Raw genomic sequence first — 25,411 nt, 5'->3', positions numbered from 1 at the left:
CAGAGATCTAATCAGCAACCTTTACATGTCAAGATGATGCTCTAACCAACCATGCTATCCAACCAGGGCTCTTACATGCCTTTTTTCTTTTTTTTTCAGAGACAGAGAGAGTCAGAGAGAGGGATAGATAGAAACAGATAGATAGGAACGGAGAGAGATGAGAAGCATCAATCATTAGTTTTTTGTTGTGACACCTTAAGTTGTTCATTGATTGCTTTCTCATATGTGCCTTGACGGGGGTGGGGGTGGGGGCTACAGCAGACTTAGTAACCCCACCGGATAAGCCCGCGCTCAAGCTGGCGACCTCGGGGTCTTGAACCTGGGTTCTCCACATCCCAGTCCAACGCTCTATCCACTGCGCCACCACCTGGTCAGGCTCTTACATTCTTTTATTAGGTTTATTTCTCAGCATTTGATATTTTTGTGCAATTATAAATGGCAACATTTTTAAAAACTTTCTGTTTGTTGCTGGTATATAGAAAAACAATTGACTTTCTGTACATTGACCTTATATATTGGTTTTCTATTATTGTGTAACAAATTATCACAAACTTATCATCTTTAAACAAATTTATTATCTCAGTTCCCATGAGTCAGTAGTCTGCATACAAGTTAGCTGGATCATCTGCTCAGAGTCTCAGGAGGTTAAAACAAGGTATCAGCCAGTCCTAAGATATTTTAGGCTGTGGATCCTTTTCCAGAGCTCACTGGTTATTGGTGCAATGCAGTTCTTTACAATTACAAGACTGAGGTATCCTTTTCATTCTGGCTGTCATCCAACAGCCACTGTCAGCTTATAGAGGCCACTGCAATGTTCTGTCATGTAGTCCTCTCAGAAACATGGCATTTTGTTTCTTTAAGACCAGTAGGAAACCATTTTGTTGACTTCCAATATTTTGATTTCTGATATCTCTGATCTCTCTCTTTTAAAAAGGCTTACCTGACTACGTAAAGCCACTAGAATGAGCTCCCTTTTGATTAACTCTGGTTCAACTTGTCTTAATTACATTTGCAAAATTCCTTCACCCTTGCTATATACCATAGCCTAATCATGTGAGTGCAATCTCATATTCACAATTCTACCCACACTTAAGAGGGAAAGAGATTTACATAGGGCAAGTTTATCAGGGCACTGGAATCTTGGAGGACAACTTAGAATTCTACCTACCACACCTTGTATCCAGCAATCTTACAGGTTAATTAATTCTACTAATCTATAGGTTCCTTGAGATTTCCTAAATATAGTTATATTATCTAAGTATAATAATAGTTTTATTTCTTCCCAGTTCTTCTATTGTTTAAGTTTCTTTTTCTTAACTTATTGCACTGGCTAGAAACTCCAGTACAAATGCTGAAAAGTAGTGAAAGTGGGCTTGTTTTCTATTTCCACTTTTTAAAATAGAGCATGAAACACAGTAGCTTTTCAATAAATATTTTTAAATGTACAAATGGGTGACAGCAAAGCTGAGAGATGGGGAAATTGGTTCCTGCTTGATTATTTGATTTCAATCAAAAGTTTTAAATTATATTTGATCTCCTGACCCACTGCATAACACAAGTGAACAAATATATGGGATAAAATTATACTCAGTGGAATCACTTTTCTTTTTTAAGAATAATTTTGTAAATTCAACCATGTTCAAATATCTACCATATTAGGAAAATCCAGATTTTGAAGGTCTTGTTGATTCTGGGGAGCAGAGAGCACGGTGGAAGCGTCATGCTAGAGAGCATCCCCGGTGCCTTCTTTTCTGCATCCTCTGCCTCCCAGAGCCTTTTTTTTTTTTTTTTTTTTTTTTTTTTTTTTTTTTTGGTATTTTTCTGAAGTTGGAAACAGGGAGGCAGTCAGATAGATTCCTGCATGTGCCCGACCGGGATCCACCCAGCACGCCCACCAGGGGGCGATGCTCTGCCCATCTTGGGGCATCGCTCTGCTGCAATCAGAGCCATTCTAGCACCTGAGGCAGAGGCCAAGGAGCCATCCTCAGCACCTGGGCCAACTTTGATCCAATGGAGCCTCAGCTGCGGGAGGGGAAGAGAGAGACAGAGAGGAAGGAGAGGGGGAGGGGTGGGGAAGCAGATGGGCTCTTTTCCTGTGTGCCCTGGCTGGGAATCAAACCTGGGACTCCTGCATGCCAGGCCGACGCTCTACTACTGAGCCAACCGGCCAGGGCTTCCCAGAGCCTTCTTGAGCTGATGGGTGCCAGACCCATGGCGGCCAGGGACCTGCAGTCAACAGCATGGCCTCCTCTGGCCCTTCTGCAGAGGGAGAAGGAACCCCTGACCAGCCTGCATCAGAGAAAAACCCTGAAATTCTACTGGGAAGAGGAAAGGGAGAAGGAGAACAAGGACAAGGAATTCAGTTCAGTGGTTTTCCATTTGAAAAAGGGAGTACCCAATATAAAACAAGGAAGAAATGTTGAAAAAATTTAGAAATGCCATGTTAAAATTTTTTGTGAGCCTGACCAGGTGGTAGCTCAGTGGATAGAGCATGACCTGGAATACTGAGGACCCAGGTTGGAAACCCCCAGGTTGCCAGCAGCATGGGATCACAGATGTGACCCCATGGTCACTGGCTTGAGCCCAAAGGTCGCTGGCTTGAGTCCAAGGTCGTGGTCTTGAGCAAGGGGTCACTCACTCTGCTAGAGCCTCTAGTCAAGGCACATATGACAAAGCAATCAATGAACAACTAAGGTGCCACAACAAAAGATTGATGCTGCTCATCTCTCTCCCTTCCTGTCTCTCTCTCTCTCTCTTTCTTTCTTGCAAAAATAAATAAGTAAAAGAAATTATGAGGTTCTTGAATTGGAGAGATCAGTTGTATAATAGTGAACTGGTGAAGAGGATCTTGAATTTCTTAAACCCAAAGCCTTCTGGCAAACCACTGCCAAAATCTAAAATAACTTTTAGCAAAGTCAACAAAAAGGAATGGAACGGTTCTAGAATGACAAGGAAAGCCAAGCAAACCAAATGTCCTGAAATTCTGTCAGATGAATTTAGCAATGTGAAGATGAAAAAAATCCCCAAAACAAGGGAGAGTCCTCAGAGGATGAAGATAAAGAAAGTGAAGAAGGCCCTGATCGGTTGGCTCAGTGGTAGAGCATCGGCCTGGCATGCGGAAGTCCCGGGTTTGATTCCCGGCCAGGGCACACAGGAGAGGCGCCCATCTGCTTCTCCACCCCTCCCCCTCTCCTTCCTCTCTGTCTCTCTCTTCCCCTCCCGCAACCGAGGCTCCATTGGAGCAAAAGATGGCCCAGGCACTGGGGATGGCTCTATGGCCTCTGCCCTAGGCGCTAGAGTGGCTTTGGTTGCAATGGAGCGATGCCCCAGATGGGCAGAGCATCGCCCCCTGGTGGGCATGCTGGGTGGATCCCGGTCAGGCGCATGCGGGAGTCTGTCTGACTGCCTCCCTGTTTCCAGCTTCAGAAAAAAAATGCAAAAAAAAAAGAAAATGAAGAGGTGAAGAGGAGCCACCAAAAAAATTTCTAAAAAGAGGAAAACCTAAACAGAAAGCCACTACTAGAAGTAAAAAATCAGTAAAGAATGCGAATGTGAAAGAATCAGTAAAGATAGCAGCACCACCAAAAAGAATCAAAATACTTCCAAAAAAAGAAAGTGAATCTAAGAATAGTTCAGATGGTGAACCTTAAATTAAGAAATTGAAGAAACTTTCTACAGATGAAGAGTTAAAGGAAACATTAAAGAATTATTGGCAGCCTGACCCAGGCGGTGGCGCAGTGGATAGAGCCTCGGACTGGGATGCAGAGGACCCGGGTTCGAGACCCTGAGGTCACCAGCTTGAGCGTGGGCTCATCTGGTTTGAGCAAGGGCCCACCAGCTTGAACCCAAGGTCGCTGGCTCCAGCAAGGGGTTCCTCGGTCTGCTGAAGGCCCGCAGTCAAGGCACATATGAGAGGGCAATCAATGAACAACTAAGGTGTTGCAACGTGCAATGAAAAACTAATGGTTGATGCTTCTCATCTCTCTCCATTTCTGTCTGTCTGTCCCTGTCTATCTCACTCTCTGTCTCTGTAAAAAAAAAAAAAAAAGAATTATTGGCAATGCTAATTTGAAGAAGTTACAATGAAGCAGATTTGCAAAAAGGTGCTGTATGTGAAAATTAACCTACTTATGATTTGACTGAAAGAAAAGGTTTCATAAAAACAACTGCTGAAGAGCTAATTTCTTGAGATAAAGGACAGAGACAGATGAGATGTTCTATGGATTTAAAGTTCTGATTCATACCATTAAACCAGCAAAAAGAATGTATTTACTTTTCTAAATCCTTGCAAGAATTGTGTTGGTAGAATTTATTGCTGACTTTTTAATCTTAAGTATTATGGAAATTTGAGTTTGCCATTTTAAATTGCATTTCTATGCAGTTTTTAGTTTAAAATTTTGCATGGCAGTAAATTGTTCCTTGCTTTTAGAGTTGTATTTTGTACATTTTGAAATTCTTTAAGGTCATTGATTCTTGAACTGCTATAGTTTTCAATGTAGTTAATATTAGCTTGTTTAAGACATACTTTTAATAGAGTAAAACAGAAACTACACTGCTCACAAAAATTAGGGCATCAGGGAACCTGCAGAGATACTCCAGTATTTCCAGCCTTTTGTAGAGTGCATTTTCACCAATGAAATAAAAGTTGGTTTTGCATCTCATTTGCATAATTGAACAACTTTCTTTGACTTGTCATTTGCTTTTCTGATGTTCTTGTTTAATAAAAAAATCAAATGCTTTTTTTTTATTGCTTCATATTAATTTTGAAATATCCCCTAAGTTTTGTGAGCAGTATATTATAACTGGCATTTATACTTGCAGAGACCAATGCAGTATTTAGTATATGAAATATTTTGAATACAACACATCTATCAGTGTAAAATCTTAGTGGCAGTGTGTTCATCATATTAAGAATATAGAAGCTTCAGCTGTCCAGACAACTAAATTGAAACATTTCTCCTGTATGTATATATATGTCAATTTGTCAGCGTGACAAAAGTGACAGATTTTATTTTTGTATTTTCAAAAACAAATTTGTTGTATATAAAGGTGTTTTTTTTTATTTCTCTTGTGCAGATCAAATTTTAAACCCATAGAGGTAGGTGTCTTTACTGTTATAAAATGAAATGTCAGGGTTCAGCCACATAGTGTCACAGAGCAGTGGAGTCAGAATTTGGTGAAGAACACACTGAAAGAACAGATAGTTCTCTGCTTTGCCTTGAAAGTGTCGATTCGTAGTTTTAGTGTCAACTCTGCAACCATTGTTTATAGATATATTTTATATTAAGGATAGACCAAAATCAACACATCAAACCTTCAGAGATTTAGGGAAGAGTGGGATTAAGTACAAGAACATTTGGCTTATTATAAATGACTGGTTTTTAGGCCTGACCTGTGGTGGCGCAGTGGATAAAGCATCGACCTGGAAATGCTGAGGTTGCCGGTTCGAAACCCTGGGCTTGCCTGGTCAAGGCACATATGGGAGTTGATGCTTCCAGCTCCTCCCCCCTGTCTCTCTCTCTCTCCTCTCTCTCTTCTCTCTAAAAATGAATAAACTAAAAAAAAAAAAAAATTAAATTAAAATAAAATAAAATAAAATTTAAAAAACAAACAAAAAAAATAAATAAATGACTGTTTTTTAGTAACTGCTTTTGCCCATATAAAATGCTGCTGTTTACAGGAACCCTTGATCTCTATAACTATGACAAAAAGTACCAGGTGTAATGCCAGAAGAAGATAATGTGCAGGCAATAGTAGATATCTCTGACAAAATATTTCTCAAAAGTGATAACAAACTTATTTTTAACATTAAAGAAATTTAATGGATTTGCAGTTTTAAATTTTGGCTAATCACGTTTTCAGAGGATCAATGTATGAACCACACTTGAATGCAACTAATTTGTTTTACATTGACTGTCTCAATCAGTTTATTAAATAGTCTCTGAATTTTAAAAAGAACATGCTGCTTATGAGAGAATTAGGCCTTTGATAAGCCAATTGATTGTTTAAAATAAAAATACTTTTGCATTGTACAACAGAAATATGTAAAAATATGTGGACTGTTAACAGGTATTTTCAGTTTTGACTTCTTGATAAAGTTGTTAACACATCAGAAAAAGATACAGGTTAATACAAATGAATGGAATAAACTAAATGAACCTATGAATTGGCCTTTGATTTTAAGTAATTTGTTGCTATAAACTTTGTCAATAAAAATAATAAACAATAGCCTGACCAGGCAGCGGCGCAGTGGGATAAAGCGTCGGACTGGGACATGGAAGACTCAGATTCGAGACCCTGAGGTCACCAGCTTGAGCGCAGGCTCATCTGGTTTGAGCAAGGCTCACCAGCTTGGACCCAAGGTCGCTGGCTCGAGCAAGGGGTTACTTGGTCTGCTGTAGCCCCCCACTTCCGGTCAAGGCACATATGAGAAAACAATCAATGAACAAATAAGGTGCCGCAACAAAGAATTGATGCTTCTCATCTCTCTCCCTTCCTGGCTGTCTGTCCCTATCTGTCACTCTATCTGTCACAAAATAAATAAATAAATAAATAAATAAATAGTAAAAAATAAAAAAGGAAAATCTTCCTTCACATCTACTTTTACCTAGTATTCCATGTAGCCTCTCTTTTTGTTTTATTTTTAACAGCCAAGCTTCTAAACAGTTTATTCATCTTTTGTTTTCCATATAACTGCCCTCAACTCATTACAGTGTGATCTACCAAATTTGTCTTACTAGGATCAGTAGTGACCTTTATGCTGCTAAATCTAGTGGACAGCATATATCTTATGTGCTATAGTTGACCACTCCTATATGCTTCCAAAATTACTTCCTTTGTTTTCTGTGACCTCCTGACTTTCCTGTTATTTCTCTGCCTCCTCTTTTTGGTCTCTCCTGGTTGCTTTCCTCTTATCACCTAGTCCACTAACCAGAAAGATATGGTGACCATATGGAATCAGAGTAGTCCTTTCTGGCACATATCAGTGAGCCAGTTTAATCATAAAAACAAAGCCAGTTATAAAAGCATTTTGTTTGATCATTGACTTGCTGTATGTTGATATATGTGTATTGTATGGATCTGTGGCTAGTCCTCAGATCCATACAAGGTCCTCTTCCTTCCCCTCCCCTCCCTATCCTTCCCTCTTTTCTTTTCCCTTCCCTTCTCATCTTTCTGTTCTCTCTCTCTCTTTCATAAGTCTCATACATATCTATCCTTCCAGTTATTAACTACATATCGACAACTTCTGGATTTATATTTTCATTCAGTTCTCTTTTCTGAGTTCCAGATCCATATATCTAACTGCCTCCCTAACATTTCCAGGTAGCAAATACAGATATCCAAAATTGGACATGTTCATTATTGAATTTATCATGCCAAATCTTTTTCTCCTCCATTGTTTCCTGACTCACTAAATATTTTCACCATTGTTCTAGTTGCTCCTCCATTGTTTCCTGACTCAGTAAATGTTTTCACCATTGTTCTAGTCATGAACCTAGGAATCATTCTTAACATCCACCTATTTACTAGCTCCTTTATACAATCAATCATCAAGTATTGTCAATTGTTTCCTAGAACACCTCTCAAATATTGGACACTGTCTTAGTGTCCAATGACACTAAGCAGCTTGGGCTGCTATAACAAAATACTGTAGACTGGGTGGCTTAAACAGCAAACATTTATTTCTCATAGTTAAGAAATCTGGAAGTCCAAGATCAAGGTGCTGGCAGATTCATTTCCTGGTGAGAGCACTCTTCCTGGCTTACAGACAGCCACCTTTTTGCTGTGCCCTCATGTGGTGGAGAGAAAGCAACCTCTCTCTCCCTTCTTTTTCTTATAAGGACAGTAATCCCATCATAGGGGCTTCACCCTCATGACCTCATCTAAACCTGATTACGTCTCAAAGGCCCCATCTCCAACTATGATAACAATGGGGGTTAAGGCTACAACATATCAATGTGGAGTAGGAGTGGATTCAAACATTCAGTCCATAACAGATACCCTTCTAACTGCTCATGCCACAGCTTCTCTTGGTTAACGCCACTGACTCACTCTCCACAGAGTAGTCAAACTGATCTTTTAAAAACTTGTTTGTGTTATCTACTTGCCCAAACCTCTAATATGGCTTATGATAATGTTCAAACTCCTACATGACCTATAACTTCCTGTATAGTCTGACTTTGGCCTAGAGCTTGCTCATTTCATGTCGACCACACTGGCTTTTTCTCTGTTTCCTCTGCTTACCTACATCTTTCATGCACCAGAGCTTCTTTCTGCTGACTGTTTCCAGTGCTAGGGACTCGTTACTACCACTGTTTCCCTTCCATGGCTAGCTCCTGTTCACTTTGCAGTTTAAATGCTGCTTTCTTGGGCACCTACACTAAATTACACTCATCTTTACAAGCTCTCTTAGATTTTTTTTAACCTTTCCATAACATGTACCCAATCTGCTGTTGAATAATTTCTATGATTATTTGTCTAATATATATATATATATATTTACAGAGAGAGTCAGAGAGAGGGATAAACAGGGACAGATGGGAATGGAGAGATGAGAAGCATCAATCATTAGTTTTTTGTTGCGCGTTGCAACACCTTAGTTGTTCATTGATTGCTTTCTCATAGGTGCCTTGACCGTGGGCCTTCACCAGCCTGAGTACCCCCTTGCTTGAGCCAGTGGCCTTGGGTTCAAGCTGGTGAGCTTTTGCTCAAATCAAATGAGCCCTCGCTCAAGCTGGTGACCTTGAGGTCTCGATCCTGGATCTTCCGCATCCCAGTCTAACGCTCTATCCACTGCGCCACCGCCCGGTCAAGAGTCTAATATCTTTCTTATGTCCTCTTCCACTCCACCCCAGATTGTGAGTGCTATGAGAGCATGAATTAAAACAGGCTGGCTGACTGCTAGCATCATTGACCTAAAACATCTTTAATAAATGCTCATTGACTAAGAGACATGGACAAGAGTGTGGTGGTTACCAAGGGTGGGGGGAAGGAGGACATGGGAGGGAGGGAGGGAGAGAGTTAGGGGGAGGGGGAGGGGCACAGAGAACTAGATAGAGGGTGGCGGAAGACAATCTGACTTTGGGCGAGGGGTTTGCAACATAATTTAATGACAAAATAACCTAGACATGTTTTCTTTGAATATATGTACCCTGATTTATTAATGTCATCCCATTACCATTAATAAAAATTTATTATAAAAAAAAAAAAAAAAAAGGCCCTGGCCGGTTGGCTCAGCGGTGGAGCGTCGGCCTAGCGTGCGGAGGACCCGGGTTCGATTCCCGGCCAGGGCACACAGGGGAAGCGCCCATTTGCTTCTCCACCCCTCCGCCGCGCTTTCCTCTCTGTCTCTCTCTTCCCCTTCCGCAGCCAGGGCTCCATTGGAGCAAAAGATGGCCCGGGCGCTGGGGATGGCTCTGTGGCCTCTGCCTCAGGCGCTAGAGTGGCTCTGGTCGCAAAATGGCGACGCCCAGGATGGGCAGAGCATCGCCCCCTGGTGGGCAGAGCGTTGCCCCTGGTGGGCGTGCCAGGTGGATCCCGGTCGGGCGCATGCGGGAGTCTGTCTGACTGTCTCTCCCTGTTTCCAGCTTCAGAAAAATGAAAAAGAAAAAAAAAAGAACTTTACATATTTTATTAAAATAAATAAATAAATAAATAAATAAATAAATAAATGCTCATTGAGTGTGAATGGATGTCTGGATGTCTACCTGAGAATGAGGATGAGTGCAGGGATTAGGGAGTATTGATGTAGAAACATTTTTCTTACTTCTTCATTATAGTAAGAGATTTAAAATCAGAATATAGGTTCCACCAAAAAGCAGCCCTGGCAGGTTAGCTTAGTCGGTTAGACTTAGAGCATTGTCCCAAAATGCTAAGGTCGCAGGTTTGATCCCTGGTCAGGGCACATATGGGAAGCAACCAATGATTGCACAACTAAGTGGAACAACAAATAAATGCTTCTCTCTCACTCTCCCCTTTTCTCTCTTTGTCTCTCTAAAATCAGTCAATAAATAATGTTTTTTAAAATCTTTTAAAAAAGGAATCATGGGTTTGACAAAAATTAACCTCATTTTGAAGGCAAGTAGTGAGTAACTAAGGGAGCCTCTAACATACTGGAGTAAAATGCAGGCAGCTCTGGCAGGCAGTGAAGAATCAGACAGATAGGAGAGCAATTTCTGTCTAGATACCATTAACCAGAGAGAGAGATGCTGACCACATGGAATCAGAGCAGCACTCACTGGCATACATTAGTGAGCCAGTTTAATTATCAAGACAAAGCCATTCATACAAGCTTTTGTTTGTGCACTTCTTTGATAAATGCTAATTGTAAGGATCCAAAAGAGAAAAAACTATCAGGAATTTGACTTTCCATTTGTAACGAACAAAAAAGACTTACTTTTTTAAAAAAAATGTGTCCTGTATGCTAACTTTACCATTTCTTTTGCTGTGCACACTAAACTGCAAAGTAAAGTTAGGGTACACTTAGAAGAATGGACATAAGCTTCTGCGTATTTATAAAAGAAGAACGCATTATAAAATAAACCGAACATTTTCTAAAAGACTACATTCATGCAACCAAACATGGGAGCTGTTTCTTGAATTTGTAAACTGCTAGACTACTTAAAATAATAAATTAATCTACATTGATTATTTCCAAGGCTATTTCCAAAGTTATCAAATATTTAGTACCAAGTAAATTCTTCCCTACAAGATTTTTTTTCTAATAAGTTATGAGAACCTTCATATTCCACACTTTAGAAAGAACCTTACCTTTTCATTGGAGGAGATGAGAAATCTGATATATTTTTTAATTCATATAACAAGTAATTTCACTTAATATAATTCTGTACATTTTTGGTAATTTGTTGCTATAGCATTCCCACAGGATAGTGTGGGGACAAAGAGCTCAGGACTGGAAGAACTTAAAATTAAGCCTGTGTCTGATTAGAAATAGGCTGCCACAACTAAAAGGTTATCTGTCTCAGCCTTTTTATCTCTATTTCCTCCTCTGTCAAGTGAAAAGGTTTTTTGATCCAAATGTCTTTGATATCAATGATGCTTACTTTCTCCTGAGTGTATTATTTTTATTTGATGTGGATCATTAAAAGCTAATAAAATGATGGAAGGGAAAATGCTTTTTTAAATTTAAAGTTAGATTTTTGCAAATAAGACTGCTACTTTGAAATCAGATTCTGATTGAGAACTTGTTTTCATTAATGCTCAGGAATGCATAAAAATTAAGAGAATAAGTTGAGAAAACACAGAAATTCTACTTCCTGGTAGAATAGGAACCAAAATGACCAGACAGTGGCATTAGAATTAAATGGCCTTTCTGATGCATTTTGGCAATCAAGGGAAGCGCATTCTATAATTGCAATTCATTGTTATATTAATCTTTTACTTTAGATTATGTTGTGAATATATATCTTCCTCTAGGGAAATGGTGCAATTTTGAAATAATTTTACATTTGTCAGGATATGCACATATTTCTCATTGATGTACTCTTCTAAACTATTCAACAACTTATTCACTCTTTTCTGATATTGACATGTCTCATATGTTTCCTGTGTAAAATGCTAGACTAGATAAGCTCTATGTTTGACTCCTGCTACAGGAGGAAGTATATAAAGGCTTCGTGTCTGAGGTAGGAATTGCCTGTTTCATGTGCTCTTATCTTTCTCATATCTAAGTCTGTATTCCTCACAGTCTGGTTGAAATTTCACAATATTACCTTGTCTTTTATTTCCTATTTGACCAATTTCTGACTTGCAACTTTTTATACCTTCTGACCACTTATCTTACTTGTGGCCCTTTGGTTTATGAGGACTTTTGAGATCTTGTGGCTTCTATTGCCTCACCTCACCCACCTCATTCATGTCTTGCCACTTCCTGTTCTGTAGTTTTGATTAACACAGCCTTCCTAATAATAATGAGATAGTGAAGGTTAAAATAATAAGTTTTATAGCTAACATTTTTTTTGAGTACTGACTATAAGCTAGGTAATAAGCTATGCTGTTTGCACATTAGATGTTATCCTCAGAGTACATGTATAAAGTGAGTACTATCTTTATCCTCATAGAGAACTGAACTTTAGAGAGTTGAACATGGATGAGTTTACGCAGCTAGAAAGTGGGAGAGCTAGAATGCAAACCCAGAACCCACAAATAGTATGATGTCATAACATGTGCTTTTGTATCACACGAATAAACATGATTCAGAGGGAAAGGAAACCCAATCCCAACCAAATTCTCTAAACTCTGAAAGCCTCTATGTGTAATAATTACATTTCTAATGTTATGGATTTACTATTTGTTAATTTTGCCTAGTTTATGTTGGAGATAACATTAGCAATGAAGTCTTATTTTTAAAAGTATTGATACAAGAGTTGGTTTTGCATGACCGTAGACTCAGGCACATATACACGCATTGCAGACACGGACTAGAGTGGTAGCAGTTGCAGGTAGAAATGCCAGTGGGGACTTCTATCAGACCAAGATCAAAATTAAAGAAAGGAGGGAAAAGGAAGAAAATTAACAAGTGTTTATTGAGCTTTTCTTGTTATAAGTTACTGTATTAAAATGCTAATTTAATTCTTCATTTTGCATGTGAGAAAAATAAACTGTGAAGAGTTTATTACTCTTATTTGGCAAATAAAGAAAGAAAGGGTTAGACTGTGAGATCAAAATCACATTGCTGAAGTGTCATAGCCATGTTAAAAAAAAAAGAAAAAAAGAAGAAAGCAATAAAAAAAAACCAGAGTTAGCTAAATTCCAAAGCCTGTGGAATTAATTACTGCAGGTGGTAGACAAACTCTAGAGTAGCCCTCACGATACTCACCTCCTGGTCACAACTTTGTGCAAGTCCCCTCTCCTTGAGTGTGAGCAAATCTTCATGATGTGCTTTTAAACCACAGAACATGGCAAAATGGTAGAATGTCACCCTGACTCGCTAACTGACTCACTGCAGAGAGTTTGCAGGGGTCTCAAACTCGCGGCCCGCGGGCCGAACAATTTTGTGCGGCCCGCAGACTAATCCACGAAGTTCAAAATATTTTGGATAAAATTAAGTAAGCCTAGGGGCCTACTTGTATTTTTTATTTCTCTAGCATCCTAGCTAGATATTAGCTTAGCTAACAGCAGTTGTGATGCGAACTACAGTTTCTGGTCGTTTTGTGACACTGAGTAAACTGCATGTACGATTGTGCTTGTTGTACTGATTTTTTTTTGTTTTCAACTGCAGTGAGAAAAGTGTTGCGTAACAGTTGCCTTTTGTAGACCTAGGGCGGCCCGCCGAACGGCTGTGATCTTGCTCTGCGGCCCACATGCTGAGTTGAGTTTGAGACTCCTAGTTTAGAGACACTCCTTACAGTTTGATGAAGTAAACAGCTATTTTGGGAAAACCTACATAGTAAAAGAACTGCAGGAGTCCTCTAGGATCCAGAGCAGTCTCCAGCCTGCAGGAAGCTGGGGCTGTCAGTCCTATAACCCAAAGAAAATGAATCTGTCAACAACCTGAGTGATTTTGGAAGCAGATATTTCCTTAGTCTCCAGTGAGAACACAGTCTGAGAGAAGCTTTGATTGCAGACTTTTAAGACCCTGAGCGGAAGACCAAGCTAAGCTGTGCCTGGACTCCTCTCTCACACAAACTGTAACATAATAAATGTGTTATTTTGAACTGCTAATTTGTGGTAATTTGTACACAACAATAGAAAATGAATGCACCACACTACCTTGGTTTTCCTTATGTGTGAAGCACAGTAAATTCTTAGCAAATGGTTATTATTACTATTATGATAATCAAAATGGAAATTTAAAATATCAGTCAAAGAGAAATGGAACAGAGAAATTTAAGAGTTAAATAGTTGTTTCCAAAGTAATCAAGCAGCTAATTTAGAAGACATAAAGAGATGATGATATATGAGAAACTTGTATATTACATACTCTGAACAATTATTGAGTATATTATTATCATATAAAACATTATAAAATTTCTAGTGGAGTTTATACCCCCTTCTAGTTTAATGCCTTACACCATAGTCACACATTAAACTGGATGTACTATAGTTTAATGTCTTTCAAAGTAAATTGGAATGTTTTCCTATATTAAGATAAGATGGTCTACATTAGATATGAAGAAATATTAAAACATTCAGATTCCAATTATATTGTCATAGTGATTTTAAAACATTTTAACATTTTTAAGTAGCTTACATATGATGTATAAAATAATTCAAGGCACTGGATCAAAAAACCAAGGACAGATGAGACTAATATAACACTGGGTGGATTCTGGTCAGGGTCTGTGCGGGAGTCTTTCTTTCTATCTCCCTTCCTCTCACTTGGAAAAGAAGAAGAAAAAAACGCACTTTTAATTCATGAATGCACATGGATTTTGCTTACCAAAGATAATTTACATTAAATACACAATGTAATGATATATATTTAGCTATAGAGTAGGTAAGAGAACTTGAATGAATTTCCACTTTATACATTTAAGGTTTGCTACTGTGGAAAATAGAATGGATAATGCTCATGCCTAACTAAATTGCAAAATGATTTTTCTAATTGTTCCTTCTGCCAGTGCCCCCTTTCTCTTCTGCATTTATATTGGCATGGGAATATGTAAAGCCAGGAGCCACGGCCAGAGCCACTATCACAGCAGCCTGGCCTGTGCAGGTTCGCATTGGATTCGGACAGTCAGTAAAGAAACAACGGAGCCACAAACTGGTGGGCCATAGTCTTTTTTTTTTTAATTTTTCTTCTTTTCTTTTTTTTTTTATTTTAAGTTTTTTTTTTTAAATTTTATTTATTCATTTTTTTTACAGAAGAGAGAGAGGGAGAGAGAGAAACAGAGAGAGAGAAGGGGGAGGAGCTGGAAGCATCAACTCCCATATGTGCCTTGACCAGGCAAGCCCAGGGTTTTGAACCGGCGACCTCAGCATTTCCAGGTCGACGCTTTATCCACTGCGCCACCACAGGTCAGGCAAGGGCCATAGTCTTTAATTCTAGCTTGCACCCGGCGGGCAAGTAAAAACATACACTGGGCTCCAAAACCCAGTCACATTCAGTGCTCACAAAGCCACTGACTTATCCGAGTTTCCTAGAATCAAAGGTTTCTAGCTCACCAGACTTATTCACCTCTGTTCCCCATCTCCTTCCTTATCCCAAATACAAACTCTACACAAACTGGCATCTCACTCAGCACTCCACCATCTTGGCTGCTTCTCCTGGCCTCCTCCACGTGGCCTTTCTCTGCTCTCTCTTCTAATGATAATCTCAGGAACCAAGAGCCAAGTCCCGTTCTGCCCCCATTTTATAGTGTAGCTTCACAACCTTTAATCCAATATACAAAATAGGGAAGTCTCTAATACAAAGTCACTTTCTGAGGCATGATTGGATTGTACCACCCCACATCAAAAAGGGTGGGAAAGGCTTAATCCCAAAACCAAGCCCCAGGCTACAAGGATTCTCAACACACATTAATATCACCTGGGCAACGGCCTCCATCTTTAACAAAGTGAGCATAATACATTTTATCTGCCCAACAGAATATACAGTTTCTGTCAAACAAGTCATTTAGAATGGTGTTGATTGAGCTGACATGTTAACCTCACTACTGTCCCACAAACAAATATACACTGAATATATAGTAAATATAAGCATAGGCCTTTCATAGATTTTCCAGAATTTAAAAATTTGCCCATTTGGCCCTGGCCAGTTGGCTCAGTGGTAGAGCGTCGGCCTGGCGTGCAGGGGTCCCGGGTTCGATTCCCCGCCAGAGCACACAGGAGAAGCGCCCATCTGCTTCTCCACCCCTCCCCCTCTCCTTCCTCTCTGTCTCTCTCTTCCCCTCCCGCAGCGAGGCTCCATTGGAGCAAAGATGGCCCGGGCGCTGGGGATGGCTCCTTGGCCTCTGTCCCAGGCGCTAGAGTGGCTCTGGTCGCGACAGAGCGAGGCCCCAGAGGGGCAGAGCATCGCCCCCTGGTGGGCAGAGTGTTGCCCCCTGGTGGGTGTGCCGGGTGGATCCCGGTCAGGCGCATGCGGGATTTGACTTTTCATTCTAACACTGAAATAATTCAAGGGATAACAAATGAATATACTAATTAATTTGAAATTGACCTCCTTATTTAAATTAAATTACTTGCCCAGTTAAGAGTTTTTTGTTTTGCTTTGTTTTGTTTTTGGCAAACCTGATTATCAGCATTTACTTCTCTGTTTAGATTCGTGATTATGATTTGTTCTGTGGAAAAGTAAAAGCAAACATCATGTGGAATCCCTGAAAGAACTAAGCACAATACCAAGTGTGTATTTTCTTCCTATAGTATGTTATCACCAGTTGGATAATGAGTAAAGGGAACCAGTCTGTCTTGTTCTAGTGTTTACAAGATACCTCAAGGCTATTATTTAATCCAAGTGCTCACGAGAACAACTTGGAATCTTTTTTTGGACAAGGTGGGGTATAAATGCAAATAGTTTTTGAGAAAGACTTAACTTGGGGTGGAGAACATACAAAATATAGATGATATATTATAGAATTGTACACTGGAAACCTGTATAATTTTATTAGCCAATGCCACCCAAATAGATTCAATAAAAAGAAAAATAGTTTTTAAAAGGCCAAATTGCCAGGATTAAGGCAGTTTTCAAACTCTTGTTGATTTTCTGATGCAGGTTCAAAATATAGAAACTTGCTAAATCCATTTTTTAAGTATAATCTGTGACCTGATTCTAGACATATAGTGAAATTATTTTCTTCTCTGGCCTTAGATGTAATTTGGTGAATCTTTCTTTCCTTAATATAAACTCATCTGGTTTGCTATGAGATCAGGAATTTAGGTAGATTTATTATTTTATAAATTTATTTCATATTGGGGATCGATATTCTCACTCTCCTTATTACAAAATTGTGGTAATTGAAATTAGAAAAACAAGGTAAGAATTATCTCTTAATTATTTTTGTTTCTTCCTTCTCTTTTGTCCTTCCCCTTCCCCAACTCTTTCGTGGGTAAAATATTATTTCACAGTCGTTAGCAGTTTTCAAAGTGACTTCTTGGAAGTGTAACTTGCATGAACTTTTTTTTTCAAGTCCCAACTCTAAGTTACCGTTTCACTTTTGATTTGTTAAAACATACTATGTGTCTTATAAATGCCTGAAACTTTGATATATTTAGATAAAAAAGTTTCAAAAATGAAAGGAATCTTTCTAAAATTAAGATGTAAGCACTCAAATGAATGAAGGCCTTTATTATTATTATTTTTTTAATATTCTAAGACATTTCCTTTCTTGTGGATTATACTTTACTGGATTAAGATTGCAAGTCTCTGAAACCTGGCTGAATTGTTTACTGCTAAAAATTACAATGATGTCCTGGCCAGCAGTTGTTAAAGCATCCATTCTCCAGATGTACCAATGTTGCCGGTTTGATCCCAGGTCAGGGCACAAAGGAGAATCAACCCATGAATGCATAAGTGGAACAACAAATCCATGGTTCTCTCGCTTTCTCTCCCGCCTCCCCTTCATCTCTTTCTCTCAAATCAATCAATTAAATATTATTTTTGAAAAAAAAATATTATTTTTGAAAATCACAATGAAGAGGTTTTTAATAATACACACACTTCAAGTATCTCCATCAAATAGCAGGAATAACTGATTTCAGGGCCAGGGAAGTGTGATAGGTGCCTGGGGGGAAGAGTTGAGCTAGCGGAAGAGGATTCCGTCAGAGAAGAACCTCACTATGGAGACCACGCACTATTTTCAGGGACCAGTGTGTTGTTGGGGAGGGGGTGTGACCTTTAACCTTTCAAAGGACATTTATTTGGGAAACTGAATAGCGTTCACTTGGGGGTGTGTGTGTGAAAGGGGTGGTGGAATGTTGTGGAAGTACCTCCTTCAGTAGGACCTGGGTAATTTGGGTCTTTTTGGAGTCGGTGGTCTGTGGAGTGGGCAAGGGCTCAGTCCCAGGGAAGGCGGAAGGTGGTCCTGTAACAGCTCCAGGTGGGGGAAGGGTCGTGGGGAAAAGGAGAGTTCAGCGTGGGTTTCCGTCTTGGCACACAGGAATATGAGAGGAGGTGCAGAGGCGCCGCGGGGGTATTCCCGCGCCCTAGCCCTCGCCAGAGGCGGCGAGCGCGCCCCCGGCCTGGCCGCGGCCCTCCCACCCCGGGGAGCCGCGCGGTGGATTGTGGGCTGGGGGCTGCGGCGGCCTCCGGCACTGTTTCCCCGGATCTAGCCCGGCTCGGCCGGGCGAAGGGAAGCAGTGGGCAGGCCGCAGAAGTGCTAAGGGTAGTGGTCGCGGCGCGGCGGCGGCTCCCCTGGAGGCCGGGGATGTGGGAGAGGCGGTGGCAGCAGCGGCGGAGGCGGCGCTGCGGACCCGGGGGAAACTGCTGGCTGACAGGACACCCGGGAGAGACGTGAGGGAGCCGCCGCTGCCGCCTCTCCCCCTGAGCGGAGCAGGGCTCAGGAGGGCGGCCCCGCGCTCCCGGACTGAAGGGCCCGCCGGCGCGGGACAGGGGCGGGAGGCCGGGCTCAGACCGGCCGGGCCCCGGGCGGCGGCCGCGGAGCAGCAGTCTCGGCCGACGTGGAGGGCTGGAGGCGGCGGCGATGCACTAGGCCGCGCTCTGGGGCAGCTGCCCGAGACCTGCAGGTAGGTGTAGGGCGGGCCCCGCTCGGCCCCCCGCGCTCGCAGCCCACCCTCCGCCCGAGCTCCTCTGCGGGGCGAGGGGCCCAGACCCCACCCCCTCGGTCTCCTCCCCCCACACCGCGCCGGCGGAGTTTCGGTCGTAACTGACCGGCGCGGAAGCCCAGTTGTCCTCTCGGCCACTACCTCTTCTGCTGCCTTTTCACTCTTCGTCCGGGGTCGGGCCGGCAGAGGCGCTTTCCACCGCCCGCGGGCGGGCGGGCGGCCGTCCTCGCGTCGCTCCCGGCTGCGGCTCCGGCTCCCACCACCCTGCTTCGATGCTGCCCCCAAACTTTCTTTTTACACCCGGGCCCTTAGCCCCCTTTTTATGATACTGGAATAATTTAAATGTAAAGAATCATTTTTCTTCCTGGGAAAGGCTAACCCGAAGAACTCGGTGCTCTGCGGTGTGGCAGTGTAGCTCGCAACGTTTTGCTCAGTAATTAATGCTCTTCAGTTCTGCTTCATTCTGTCTCTGCATGGATACGAGGGCAGGCCTTCCACGTTGACCAGGGAACTTTTGCCTGCCCGTTGACCATTTTGTCTGTCCGTGTGCTGAGTTCAGGATGATATTTTTAGAATTTTGGCTGAGCCGGGTTGCATTTTTTAAAAATTCCCCTTCAATCAGCCTATTTATGGCCTTTATTGAGGCTGTCCTTACTTTTGAAGAATTAAAAAGTTTAAAGTGTTTTTGTCTTTAATTGGCTCTGTTTCTGATTTGTCAAACCCCAGGGCAGTCTTACTAGTAAATGCTTACAAGGCAAGTGTTTGTTATTATGATAGTACCCTGAGAAGTGTGTTATTGTGAAAATTGCAGGTTTTGATGGGTATTCAGATTGACTTTTATAAATTATGGAGAATTATAATTGGAAAAGTACCTTAGAGAGCCTTAATATTTTCTAAGCATTTATGATAGAACAGAGGAATGATGGGTTATATTTGTTTGACTGTATTCATATTGTAGTTGGAGTCTGATTTCATAATAGTATTACTCGATGGTTCATAGTGATCATCATTGCTCTTGATGGGTAAAAATGATCAATATGTGCAACTTTTGGGTCATTGATAGTTGTGGTTTGGGGGGTTAGATTTTTGCAATTTAATGTGATTTGGCTATTTTTAAATTATGCTCTGGGAACTTCAGAATTATTATGTTACCAGGACAGACATTCTAGTCCAGGTATGGCCAACAGTTTTTGCCCCTGGGCCAGATTAGAAAAAACTTTTTTCACAGGCCAGACGAAATATTAAAATTAAAAAATGTTAAATACAAAAACGATTTAAGTAAACAAAATTTTATTATGTAATTTGTTTATGAATAAATGTGAGTGAAAAAAATTTTAATATAATATTATTTTAATAAAAATATTTGCATACTGTATAAATATCCAAACTATCGCAATCAGTCGAAACAATATTTAATTAATAGAATGAGCTTGAAGGGGTTATATCGCAAGTAAAAATTATTTTGTTTTACAAACAGCCTGGACACGTTTTCAGTTTTCAACTGCAGCTATTATCTATGCTACGATGCCACTTGATTCAGCACACTTGACCACAAAAATAAGGAATTATTTGAACTTGGGTGCGCACTGGCAAACTCCGCCTAAAAGAATGTGGGTTTCACATTGCCGCTAAACGTCAAACAGTTCATATGGAGTACAGACAAGTACAAAAGTTGTAAATCTTTATAATAGAATTTTTTAAAAAAATAAAGAAGTATCGCGAAACCATTCAAGCAATTATTGGAAGTTAACCCTAGATTAGTCACACGCGGAATTCTTTTCCGTGTATCACTATCTTCTTAAAGATCTCGATTTCCAATAATCAAAAACGCTTCCGCTTCTAAGTAGCTGAGATTTTAAAGTAGCGGAGAATATTAAAAATTTAATTGCGGCTGCATAAACTCGTTACGTGGGCCGAATGCGGTCCGTGGGCCATATGTTGGCCATGCCTGTTCTAGTCTGAGGATCACTTTTATTTTTTTGTATTTATTGATTTTAGAGAGAGAGAGAGAGAAAAACATTGATTTGTTGTTTCACTTATTTATGCATTCATTGGTTAATTGTTGTATGTGCCCTGACTGGAGATCGAACCCTCAACCTTGGCATATGGGAAGGATGCTCTAACAAACTGAGCTACCTGGCCAGGGATGAGTATCACTTTTTTAAAAAATGAAAAATGTTTTAATGGTTTTCTTTATAAAATGTGTCACAACACAACTATAAAGACTGTCCATGTTTGTTGTTGACCACATCCATGTATTTTGTTCTTGTAGAGATATTGTTACTTTAGTATTTGGCTTTCTAAAATGTTATTTATTTATTTATTATTATTTTTTTTTTGTATTTTTCTGAAGCTGGAAACGGGGAGAGACAGTCAGACAGACTCCCGCATGCGCCCGACCGGGATCCACCCGGCACGCCCACCAGGGGGTGACACTCTGCCCACCAGGGGCGATGCTCTGCCCACCAGGAGGCTATGCTCTGCCCCTCAGGGGCATCGTTCTGCCGCGACCAGAGCCACTCTAGCGCCTGGGGCAGAGGCCAAGGAGCCAACCCCAGCGCCCGGGCCATCTTTGCTCCAATGGAGCCTTGGCTGCGGGAGGGGAAGAGAGAGACAGAGAGGAAGGAGGGGGTGGGGGTGGAGAAGCAAATGGGCGCTTCTCCTATGTGCCCTGGCCGGGAATCGAACCCAGGTCCCCCGCACGCCAGGCCGACGCTCTACCGCTGAGCCAACCGGCCAGGGCCTAAAATGTTTTTTATTGTTTCCAAATCATCCAAGTTTACCTGGAAATAATTAAATTTTCATATATTTGTTTTCTGGAAAAGTTAAAATTTATCTTTGTATAGGTATAAAGTTCTTAATAATTTCAGAATTAAAATCATAACTCATGAAGTGGCAAAGTTTGCAGAATTTGTTCTTAATCACTTTTTCCTATTGATAAAAATTGATAAACTCATTTTTCCTGCTTTTACTTTTTTACAAACAATTGAGTACATTCATTTAAAGTATAAAATTGAGCTTGACTAGGTGGTGGCGCAATGGCTAGATTGTGGCCCTGAGACGCTGAGGACCCAACTTTGAAACCTGGAGGTCATGTTTTACATGACCAACTTGAGCATGGGCTCACCAGTTTAAGCATGGGGTCACTGGCTCAGCTGGAGTCACCCCCCTTTTCCCACTCAAGGCACATATGAGAAAGCAATCAGTGAACAACTAAGGTGCCACAAGTGAGTTGATGCTTCTCATCTCTCTACCTTCCTTTCTGTCTCTCTCCCTTTTGCTAAAAATAAATAAATAAAGTGTAAAATTCAGTGATATTTAGTGTATTTATGAAGTTGTACAACCATCACAATAATCTAATTTTAGAACATTTTTATCACCACCAGCATAAATCTGCTTATTACTAGCAGTTATTTCCCATTCTCCCCACCCTACTCCAGACCTAGGCAGCCACTGATGCACTTTTCATCTCAGTATTTGCCTCTGTGGTTCATTTATGTGAATGGTATCAGCTCATAGCTTGAAAAGTTTTTGTTTTAAAGTTAATTCATATGTTTAAAATATTTTAGTTAGAGTAAGCAACTGGTCACTGATACTAAGTGATGTTTAAACAAGGGACATACTTTTTGGTTGTATTCAGGATAGATTAATATAATGTGTGGAGAAAGAAAAAAGCATGAATGGCTTCAGTGATTTTAAGAGGTGGTCTGATCAACTGGGAGTCAATAAATAAAAGCTGAAAGTATTTTTATCAATAAATAAAGCTGAGAGAATTAGGATATTAAGGTAGGAAAAGACCCTAAAGGTCATCAGTTTATTTCCTGCTTGCTTCACAAATAGCAGGAACCAGATGAGGAAATCTGAAGAGTGGAAGCTTGAATCTCTAGGATGCATGGTTCAAGAACCACAATATGGCCGTGAAGGTCAAGAAATGGAATTTGTAAGTTAGAATTGTTTAGGTTCTCTTATATATGTATGCATGTATGTATATATGTACGTACGTGCCGTATTTGATATTTACCAGCAAAGGAGAGAGAGAACTGGACATTTCTGCAATGGGGGAGGACTAATGTATGCACATAGATAAAATTCATGTTACAAAATCCCCTAAAAATGCTTTAATCTAAAATCGATGGTATATGTATAATTTAGGTATCTTCTTTTACTATTACCATCTTATTTTTAAAAATCCAAATTTTAAAAATAAAATTAATTTTTAATAAACTATAGCCCTGGCCAGTCGGTGTAGTGATAGAGTGTTGGCCCAGTGTGTAGATGTCCCAGGTTTGATTCCCAGTCAGGGCACACAGGATGAGCGCCCATCTGCTTCTCCATTCCTCTTGCTTTTCTCTCTCTCTCCCTCTCCTCCTCTCTCTCCCTCTTCCCCCCAACCCCCGCTCCTGTGGCCATGGCTCCATTGGAGTGAGTTGGCTCTGGGGGCTAAGGATGGCTCCATGGCTACCTCAGACACTAAGAAAAGCTCAGTTGGAGCAATGGACCAGATGGGCAGAGCATCGTCCCCTAGTAGGCTTGCCTGGTGGATCCCAGTTGGGGGCGTGCAGGAGTGTGTCTCTGCCGCCCCTCCTCTCACTGAGTTAGATAAATAAATAACACAACTGGTTGGAGGCCTCCTTTTTCAAAGACCCAGGGCCCTAACATCTAACCAATGGCTGTAAAGCAGGGGTGATTTTTGCCTCCAAGGGACATTTGGCAATGTCTGGAAACATTTTCATTATCACAACTGGAGGTGAGGTGCTATTGGCATCTAGCCAAGGGATGTTGATGAATGCCCTACAATGAATAGGATATAGGCTACCCACCCACCCCTATACCCCCAACAAAGAATTACATGACTCAAAATGCCAGTAGTATTTTTCTAGACTTACGGTTTGCATGATTCTGAGCTAGTGGGAATATAGTCTTAGTGGACACTGATTAGTGGATCAGGTTAACTCTTTAGGGTTTTCTAGCAACTTTCTTTGTAGGGAGAAGTAGTTGACAGAAAACTAAAGGGAAATCTATGACATAGTGCAGATACTCTTTAGTCTGTTTTGGTGTCTTCAAATCTGAAGAAAAAATGATTTTCCTGAAATTGGTAGTCTTACTTCAAATTTGAGCTACGATTATGTTTTGAACTGTTTGTTACTGGTGCATAGGTTTTTTTTAAAGTTGGAAATATAGTAGTAGTTTGCTTATCTAGAAGTGATTCTTTTTTCATGGTAGCATCAACTGCCAAGAAAAAGAGAAGTAGGTAAGTGTTTTAATTAATTGTGTATTAATATGCACGAATCTCATCTTTTCCTATAGTCTCCAGTTGTGAGTGTTTACTTTGTTTTTAACAGCTCATTTTGGTGATGAAAGAAGAAAAGTTTGACAGTGTAATCACTTTTGCTATTTACTTGCCTTATGACCTTAGATAAATTATTCAATTTCTCTGAGACTCAATTTTCTGATCTGTAAAATAGGAATAGTGATAATTTCTGTATTATAACATTATTATGAGAATTGAATGAGGTAATGTGTGTTAAGATGCTATTCAACTATAAAATACTTTACAAGAGTTAACTTACTCTACCTTAAACTATTGTTATGTCAGTTACTATGCCTCAATTGAAAAGGGTTACTTGTTTCAGAAGAATCAAATTAGAAAGGGATAGAGAGGGTGCCAAAGGCAGGAATATAGATAACAAGGCAGAGAACAGTAACTGCTAACAGCCTCTCTGGGGAGGAGAGAGAAATTCTAAAAATGTATTGATAACAAACCAGTAAAAGAACTAGTATTATTACCATAATCAGAAGTTCAGGCCCTGGCTGGTTGGCTCAGTGGTAGAGCGTCAGCCTGGCAGGAGTCCCGGGTTCGATTCTGGGCCAGGGCACACAGGAGAAGTGCCCATCTTCTTCTCCGCCCCTCCCCCTCTCTGTCTCTCTCTTCCCCTCCCGCAGCCAAGGCTCCATTGGAGCAAGGTTGGCCCGGACGCCGAGGATGGCTCTGTGGCCTCTGCCTCAGGCGCTGGAATGGTTCTGGTTGCAGCAGAGCAATGCCCCAGATGGGCAGAGCATCACCCTCTGTGGGCATGCCGGGTGGATCCCGGTCGGGCGTATGTGGGAGTCTGTCTGACTGCTTCCCTGTTTCCAGCTTCAGAAAAATACAAAAAAGAAAAAAAAAGAAGTTCATATATAGCAGCAGACTGACTTCCTTCAGTAGCTCCTGAGAGTATCACTATTACGGAACAGTACAAAACTGATTATTACAATAATGAAATTAAATTCTCTATACAAGATTACTTTGTTTTCAAATTATATCTATTTGAAAAGTCATGCAAACAGGTAATTAATCTTAGAATTAAATTTTGCAGAAGTTACTTATCTATACAAAAAATATTAGCCTTTTTGAGAGTAAGTTACAATTATCTGGATTAATTTTCTTGTTGGGAATAATAATTCTTCCTCTCTCATTCCTTCCTTTATCTTTGAAGTATTTTTCTACTACTGGTAATTGCTCTTCAAATGTAAAGATTTACCTGAAGAAGTAAGAGTTTGGAACCTACCCACTAATTGTAAAATCTGTCCCTTTAGATTTGTTTCTTTTTTTAGAAATTATTTTCCAACGTCTTTTTACACAAAAAGGATTCTTCGATTTTTTAACATTTCAGTAGTCCATAGTTTGTGCTTGTAGCGTTTAATCTTGAATTAACTAAAATACATTAAATGAATGGGAAAAAATGTAATC

General features: G+C 40.5%; 1 protein-coding gene and 1 pseudogene across 2 annotated transcripts in view; both read left to right on the top strand.

Moving 5' to 3' along the window:
• The window catches only part of VPS54 (VPS54 subunit of GARP complex), a 114,950-nt gene that overhangs the window by 3,144 nt on the left and 86,395 nt on the right, over positions 1-25,411 (top strand). Inside the window, exon 1 of one of the 2 annotated variants that reach the window (XM_066267232.1) lies at positions 18,503-18,642. The exons of the other annotated variant lie outside the window; for it this stretch is intronic. The gene's annotated coding sequence lies outside the window, so the exon portion shown is untranslated. Of the gene's footprint in view, positions 1-18,502; positions 18,643-25,411 lie in introns of those variants that run through there. 2 annotated transcript variants of the gene reach the window in all.
• On the top strand, positions 2,241-4,189 carry LOC136329853 (protein DEK-like; annotated as a pseudogene).

The sequence above is a fragment of the Saccopteryx bilineata genome, chromosome 3, assembly GCF_036850765.1.
Source record: "Saccopteryx bilineata isolate mSacBil1 chromosome 3, mSacBil1_pri_phased_curated, whole genome shotgun sequence".
Taxonomy (NCBI): domain Eukaryota; kingdom Metazoa; phylum Chordata; class Mammalia; order Chiroptera; family Emballonuridae; genus Saccopteryx; species Saccopteryx bilineata.
Note: the sequence above shows the minus strand (reverse complement) of the source record. Positions and strands in the feature narration are given on the sequence as shown.